The sequence below is a fragment of the Lycium barbarum genome, chromosome 10, assembly GCF_019175385.1.
Source record: "Lycium barbarum isolate Lr01 chromosome 10, ASM1917538v2, whole genome shotgun sequence".
In the NCBI taxonomy this organism is placed as follows: Eukaryota; Viridiplantae; Streptophyta; class Magnoliopsida; order Solanales; family Solanaceae; genus Lycium; species Lycium barbarum.
In genome coordinates this window covers 120,494,789-120,503,938 of record NC_083346.1, presented here as the reverse complement: position 1 = coordinate 120,503,938, position 9,150 = coordinate 120,494,789, and positions in this window count along the sequence as shown.

The following is a 9,150-nucleotide window of genomic DNA, read 5'->3' as shown; positions in this document are numbered from 1 at the left end:
CGAACCGGAAGAGATTGCTCAGGATGAGTGTTTGGGTAACAAAGCCGAGGAAGGTGTAGTCAAGGAGAGAACTCCCGAGGAGAGTGATTTGGAAATTTATATCGCCAATTAAACGCGGTATAAATTTAATCCTAGATATCCCATCAAACTTGGGATTATTTTATCCTATCTTCCAGGTGGGGATAATGTGGTTCGCCCTTAAAGATCCAGGTGTGAGTTGTACTATAGAAGGCGTTTCCTCGGGGATTCTATGTATGAGCATGACTCTAAAGTTGCTATTTCTCAAAGCTTGTTTGGGCGAACTCCTAAAACATGCTTAATTTAGCTCTTTAGTTAAAATAGCATTTCAGATAAGGGCTCCTGGTGAGTAGTTTGTGATAAATAGATCGTATTTTACCAATCATTTTAGTAATTACTTCTGATTGTAAAATTAGCAAAAAAAGAAAAGAAAAAAAAAGAACAACATCAAGGTTTTTTAGTGTCATTGACTAGAAAAATGTTTAAATATTTTCTATGAAAAATCCTAATGACGTTTCTAATATTTATTTTAAAACATAACTATAAGTGTTATATTTTTCATCTGAGAGAAATGTGTCAAATTAACGAAACATGGTCTGGTAAATACAAATTTTTAGTAAGGATGATTTTTCTTGAAAGATTAATTTTCTGCTTATCCTCCATAATAGTAGAAAAGCTGTGTTGATTAAAAAAAAAAAAAAACTTTTTGGTTTTTACCAAACGCCTCAAATCTCCAGAAATTGTGCTTTTGTCAAAGTAAAGTGCTTTTTAACTCCTCAAAAGCTTGTCCAAACGGGTTCAATCAAGCAGTAAATGTCCTCCCTTAACCAGTAAGAGTAAAAAATGGTGCAATTTCCTCAGCAGGCTATTCATAAAGATCCACTTCAATGTCACTTGTAGCATTTTTTTTTCTACATGTAGATCAGAATATTTCTTCATGAACAGTTTGAACTTGGTGTAAATATATCCCATTTTAAAAAAATTAAACTATGTATGAAATTTTTTTGGTTCAAGTATGGGACTCTCACCGACTACCAGCACCTGATGACCAATTCCATGTACAAAAATATCAAAATACAAGCTTCCATTTGCATTTACCTTCACGGAGTCCCTCAGAATTAGGAATATCCTGTTAGCGGAGCCAATAATTTCACTAAGGAAGTTTAAGGTTTAATATATATGTACGAAAAGTATGTTGATCTGAATGCACATGATAGTTAACTGAAACCACCCTTCACTTTATGTATTTATGCCACTGTCTAGAGGTCAAAAATGGAACTTAAATGACCCAAAACTAAGCAGGTGAACCAAAATACCCACTAAAAAAAAGTTACAATACTATTCTGCGCAGGAAAATTCCTGCGCAACAGGGGTTGATATAAACCCTAACACTTCACCATTTTCAAGTCACTCTTCACTTCCTCCATTTTCACTCTTTCAACATACTTTAGCTCCTCGAAAATCATGTCTCAAAGCTCCAAAACGTCAAACTTTGTTATAAAAGCCGATGTTTGTGAATACAGTTATTATTGTAAGCTAAGAACATCAAGGACCCAAGATAATCCGGGTCGCCGTTATTGGGGTTGTAAAGTGACCGAAGTAAGTGTTTTTACAAGTTTTAGGATTTAGATTTTTTTTTCACATTATCTACATATTTTACTTTCAAAAACTGATTTTCTTGTAATGCTTATAGGATATGAATGGTTGCAAACATTTTTGATGGGAAGATAGCATTCCCGTGGATAATACGGTGGCAGCGAAGTTTAAAAAGCCTCATGTTGATAGAGATACCGCGACCTCACGTATCACTAGAGATATCGTGAAGTTTGACTTGTAGTTTAAGCTTATGAAAGCTCAAAAAAAATTGACCTTTTGAAGGTCTTGCTAAAAGAATCCAAAGAAAAACAAATTTTTTTCAAGGCTAACCTTAGAGACGAGTCCGGAGCCTAAAGGGTATAAAAATACACGGTCTTTACCAAAAGGGGATGACAAAAAATTAATATACCAAAAGGGGTATATCGTGGATCAGCCCACGATATACCCCAAAAAAAAATTTCCGTGTCAGACAGAAATCAACGGAAAAAAAATTTTATTGTATAACGTGGACTGATCCACGTTATACAAGTTATATTTTTTTCTCGTAAAACGTTATACAGTCCACGTTTCTGATCCACGTTATACAAGTTATATTTTTTCCCGTAAAACGTTATACAGTCCACGTTTTCCTGTATTCTGTTGCTACTCAATCAAACTTCAAGTTGTTTTGGTTTTTCAAAATCTCTTTTTCTTCCTCCAATTTGTTTCAATCTGTATGACTACAGGATGGAAAGTTGAAACCATACTTGAAATCGCAGCCTATTCCAGAAGTAAACAATGAACCTGTCAAGGTGGTAGTTGCAGAGACTCTTGAGGATATGGTGTTCAACTCCGGGAAAGATGGTTTGTATTATTCTCTTAAGCAGAAGAAATTCAAAAGTAGTAATCATTTTGCAGGATTTCTGCTGCAGCCAATTGTCTAATACATTTTGTTCTTGTTCTCCCTTGCAGTACTGCTAGAGTTCTATCGACTTGGGTGTAAATACTGTGAGGAGTTTGCTCCAGTCTTGGATGAAATAGCTCTCTCATTTGAAAAAGACCCTGAAAAGATATAACTTGTATAACGTGGACTGATCCACGTTATACAATGATTTTTTTTTTTTCGTTGATTTCTGTCTGACACGATTTTTTTTTTGGAGTATATCGTGGGCTGATCCACGATATACCCCTTTTGGTATATTAATTTTTTGTCATCTCCTTTTGGTAAAGACCGTGTATTTTTATACCCTTTAGGCTCCGGACTCCCTTAGAGACACTCAACAAGAGAAAAATGTTTTGAAAGGAAAACTAAAATTTTGGAAGATTATTTGTGCTATCTTATTGTTGTTTATTATTTCTATGTATTTTGTTTATTAAGTTTATTATTTCTATGTATTTTTTTATTATTTTTATGAATTTTGTTTTTATTAGTATATTTTCATGTATTATGTAATCGACACTTTTTCTGTACTTATTTATTTGTGTTTTCTTTAAAACTGTGAATTGTTAAACTTTTTATGTATTATTAACTTTAAGAAGCTTATATAAATTAATAATAAACTATAACAATCAAAGAACATTAAAAACATATTAATTTTCTTCAAATTGTGACTTCATCATAAATTAAAAATGCGAGCAGATAGAAATGAAAATTCCAGGAGAAGCAAGACCAGTTGAAGAGACCAACAGAAGTAGAAACAGCCTAACCAAAGAGGTAATTTTCTGCATTCGTCATTAACTAAGGAAATAAATAAAAATATGGATAATATACTTCTGATCTCTAAATTATTGATAAATTATACTTTTGATTCTAGTATACGATTTAACATATTTAACTTTCAATTAACATAAATGTGCTCATTTGTAGGAATTTCAGTTCAAGAAAGTTGTCAAAGAGGGATGACGCATTCTATTGAGATTACCCCAATAGATGGCCGAATTCCACTGCTTCAAACTAAAAAAGATGAGGTCTCACTTTCAACGAGAAAAGGACCAAAATCATCCATAATGTTTGGGTTTGGATCAAAATCATACATATTCTTTCACATGGTGCACTAATAGTACATTATGTTTGCATAAGTGGTGCACTTTTAGTCACAATCTCAAATAAATTTAACGGAAAAGAACAAAAATGCCCCTGAACTTTTAGAAAAGGTATAAAAATACCCTTTATTCATCTATTTTGCTAAAACTACCCCTCAATTCAACTATTTGGCTCAGTTATTCCCCTTGACTAACGGACAACACTAAATTTTTTTTAAAAAAAAAATTAAATTGCACATGACATTTTATTACTGAAAAATTGATTTATTCTTTTAAAAAGAAATCTGAAACCTTGGAATTTTTTTAAATTTGGACAACTTTTTTTTAACGAGTAAAACCTTGACTAACGGACAACACTAATTTTTTTCTTTTCAAAATGTGAAAAATTGGATTTTTATAAAAATCTGAAAAAAATAAATTTTTTATGGAAAAACTGTGTTTAAAAAAAAAACCAGAAAACTATCTTTTTTTAAATCTAGACGAAAATTATGGAGTATTAGTTTTGCACATTTTACTTAAAAAAACAATCAGTTTTTCAGATTTAAAAATTGAATTTTCTAAAAAAAAAATGGGGTTTCCACCTGTTAAATTTTTTTTTCCAAACTTAAAAAAATTCCACATGTTTTAATGAAAATCCAATTCTGTTTTTATATATATATATATAAAAGGCTTACTACATTTGTTTTTTTAAAGAAATGGATGTTGAAAAATTATTTTTCCTTATTCTACAAATAACAGTAAGCCTTTTATATATATATATATGTATATATATATATATATATATATATATATATATATATATATATATATATATATATATATATATATATATATATATATATATATATATATATATATATATAACAGAATTGGATTTTCATTAAAACATGTGGAATTTTTTTAAGTTTGGAAAAAAAATTAACGGGTGGAAACCCCATTTTTTTTTAGAAAATTCAATTTTTAAATCTGAAAAACTGATTGTTTTTTTAAGTAAAATGTGCAAAACTAATACTCCATAATTTTCTTCTAGATTTAAAAAAAGATAGTTTTCTGGGTTTTTTTTTTTAAACACAGTTTTTCCATAAAAAATTTAATTTTTTCAGATTTTTATAAAAATTCAATTTTTCACTTTTTGAAAAGAAAAAAAATTAGTGTTGTCCGTTAATCAAGGTTTTACTCGTTAAAAAAAAGTTGTCCAAATTTAAAAAAATTCCAAGGTTTCAGATTTCTTTTTAAAAGAATAAATCAATTTTTCAGTAATAAAATGTCACGTGCAATTTAATTTTTTTTTTTAAAAAAAAAATTAGTGTTGTCCGTTAGTCAAGGGGAATAAATGAGCCAAATAGTTGAATTGAGGGGTAGTTTTAGCAAAATAGATGAATAAAGGGTATTTTTATACCTTTTCTAAAAGTTCAGGGGCATTTTTGTTCTTTTCCGTTAAATTTATTTGGGATTGTGACTAAAAGTGCACCACTTATGCAAACATAATGTACTATTAGTGCACCATGTGAAAGAATATGTATGATTTTGATCCAAACCCAAATATTATGGATGATTTTGGTCTTTTTCTCCACTTTCAACTACTAAAAACAGTTTATTCTATAATTAGTTTTTGATTTCATTAGCCCACCTTTATTTTTTGGCAATTAAATATACTGATCATATAAGACGCAAAGTATACGTACTCACATGACTAAAATATGTAGAATTTTTGAGACTACTTCTTTTTATGTAATTTTGTACTTTATTCACCGTGCGATTGAAGGATCCGATTCCCCTCCAAGCTGATCCCTCCATTTCCTCCACTGCGCAATTAAAATTCTTACACGTTTCCCTTAAATAAATAGCCCACCTTGGTTAATAGTTCACTCTCGTTCCCTCTCTCCTCTTCACAACCAAAAAAGATCTCCTCCACTCTCCTCCCAAATCTCACGAACTACGCTATAAGATTCACAATCTATGATCGTACTTGTTACAGAAGTTGCTTCATATTTCAGAGAAGATCTCATTCTTCTCATGAATATTTGGCAATGAATTAGAAGAGAGTTTTTTCTTTGTGTTCTTATGTTGGAGCTTGGAAGAAGAAACTGTTCTTTAGAATAGAGGGAAGAAGAATTACTTTTAAACAAGACTTATTCTTGTTTATATATTAAGTGACACACCCATTGACATGGGTTGTGCCTTTTCTTCATTTTATTTTATTCATTTAATTTCTTTTGGTGACCCACACATAGTCGCCCAATTAATTTCCAACATCTCCCACTCACTCGTGGTGGGTCAACTCTCATTCTTATTCGATAACTTCATACATAACGACTAGACTGTGAGCATACTTCGAGAGCTTCGTTGCTATATAACATCTCGTTTAATAGAGTTTAGAGTAGCCTGCAGTATGCAATACCCTAGATCATTTATCACATTTACATATCTCACAATCAGGGGCGGAGCCAAGTGTAACCGAGATGAACCCCCTCAGCAGAAAATTACAGTGTATATTGAAGGTTAGAATTATTTTTTTATGTATATATGGTAGGTGTTGAACCCCCTTGGCTTCTTCGTATGTTTACTTCTTCATATTTTTGAACCCCCTTACAGAAAATCCTGGCTCCGCCACTGCTCACAATCTCTTTGTCTTAAATTTGAGTTCAATATTCACATTCACATAAAGGACGCGTCAATGAACACAATTAATGTGAATATACTCAATGATCTTTCTCATCTCATGAATCTCTCAATCTCAATTTGATAAGCTTTTTTAGAAATGTTCCGCTAGACCGAATCATCCATGATCTCTTGGCAACACCCTAAGATAGCAAACATCAAATTGAATCTCAAGAAACTGGTCAAAGTCACAAGGGTATAAAGAGAAAATTACTCATAATTTTCAGGGCTTCACATGATATCAATAGAGATTAAACTTGCATCGCCCTTATAGGTTACAATGCCTATGTGGTACTCCTTCCTCGTGAAGCCTATGTCTTTTGGCAAATTAAATACTGTGCAAATGATAGTTCAGACAACCAACGTCTAAGTTTGAGTTCACAAATCTGCTTATACATTTTATCCATCAGAACTCACATCTGGCATTAAGACAGACTATCACACTTTATTCACATATGAATAAACACAAAAACAAACGATATTCTTATTATAAACTTCAAGCTCTCATTTATCATCTCCTCTGACAATAATTAGTTTATAATTGTCTCATCTCTATCTGTCACCTAGACAATAGAGGCGATTAACTGTGTGGATAGGCCAATCTTTTTATCTGTCCGACATACTTAAACTTGGAATTTATGTTCTAAACATAATAACCATCTTATGTATATGAAACAATAATTATGAATAGTTTAGGTGTCACGCCCCGAACCTAGTCCTGGACGTAACAGGGTACCCGGTGCTTGGCTACATGTGACCAAGCGAACCAATTGGCTGACTGAATCAACATGTGATAACAAAACATACTGAATGCTGAAACAAAACTAACACATGCTGATATACTAAAAGTCTGACTGTATAAATCACTGAATGCGAACATACTGAGCAAAGTCTGAACATAACTTAGTTTCCAATGATGGCTAACATACAGAAATACTGAGCAAAGTCTGAACATAACAAAGTTTCCAATCATGGCTAACATAAAAAATAAAAAAATGCAACTCTGACTGACTGCTACTATAGTCTATGAAGCCTCTGAAGAATACTGAAAACACTGATTGTTTACCAAGACAAGGCCTCCGGCATACCTGTCTGTTTAAACTACTGAAAACATGGTTGTAATAAGGATAACGCCCCGAAAGAATTGGGGGCTCACCGAGCAGCTGATACGAGAATACTAGAGAGCCAATCCGCCGTCCTGTAAATCAATATCTACATCGTGAATTACAGGCCCCGAGAAAAAGGAACGTTAGTACATTTGAATTGTATCGATATATAAAACAACTAAATGAAAGAACTGTAAGTGGGGTGCTCGAGAAAGGGCAGCCTAAATCAATAAACATGTATATATACTCTGAAATTGAAACTGATAACTGAAATGAAGAAAATAAGTAAAGTTATGAGTACTTCTTGTTCTGAATGTGGAATCACCGGTTTATAACATGTGGCCTTGAGCCCATATTACATGTGGCCTCGGGCCCATATAACATGTGGCTTCAGGCCATATAAACGCACAAGTCTGTGGCCTCAGGCCCACGTATACATATACATAACTGTGGCCTTAGGCCCAGAACACAAATGTTCAACATAAAACAATTTGCATAAAAAAACTGAGAATCATGCTGAAAAGTACAACACTGGCATACTAAGAAATGACTCACTAAGACATGTATTCATACTAAGATTATGATATGGAGTACGAACTATTACTATAATGAACTAAGACATGAATTCATATTGAGATCCTGATATGGAGTGCCAAATATTACTATACTAAACTAAGACATGAATTCATACTGAGATTTTGATATGGAGTACTAACTATTACTGTAGTGAATTGAGACATGGATTCATGAACTATTCATGGGATTTAAAGTAGTACTTTTACATAAGCATTTTGTGGTCTGTGACTACGACTCATGGGATGTCAAATATGAGCTTATACTAATTACGTACTAAGTTCACAATATTCATAATGATAGTCATGAACAACTACGAAACTATATTCTCAAAGGATAAAAGTTCTGAACTTTTCATAAACTAGGGCATAATCTCTATTTCTGATGTAATTCGTAGTAATCATGATGAACGAGGCATGGGGAAGATGAATAACATTCCCACATATAGAGATTTAGCCTTACATGCATGTAATCGCTCCAATCTAACAAACTAAACTGCTTTTCTGGCAAAGACCGCCAAAACTCTAGCTTTGAATCGCTTGAGAAGGATTTAACTTGGAAATCCTATGTTTTTGATGAAGAATCATGTTACTAATCATGAATTAATTTTAGAATTGTTTAGGAATTGTTAGAGCAATCTTACCTTAACGTTGGAGGATAGGAGATGAGAGAAACGATTGTTTAGGGCTTTAAAACGAAGTTGGAACGTCAAAAATGACACAAAATCATCTAAAGGTCGCTTTTACAGGCCTGGGGAGAAGTAACCCTTGTCTCGTTGATTGACCTCCAAAACGAGCTCCAGGGCAAGCTCAATCCTAGGTTTGGGAGCTCGCTTCGGCGCCTGTCGAACGAGCTTCAGTAAAATGGGCATAACTTTTTGTATAGAGCTCCGTTTGGACTCTAAAATATATCGTTGGAAATGTATTTCGAAGGGTACAACTTTCATATTTTAAGTTTGCTCAAATTCGTAACAGATATTCACAAAATCAAGCTGGAAGAAAGACCTTCCGTAAACTTAGTCTATTTTATCGAATCTTATACACCTCCTTATCCGTCTTGATTCCAAAATAACTTTTTCCACCCAAACTCATCCTGATGGGAGTTCATATGGCTAAATTTTCATGTTAACACTCATTTAACACATTCACACCTAATTCGAATTTACGGATTGGTA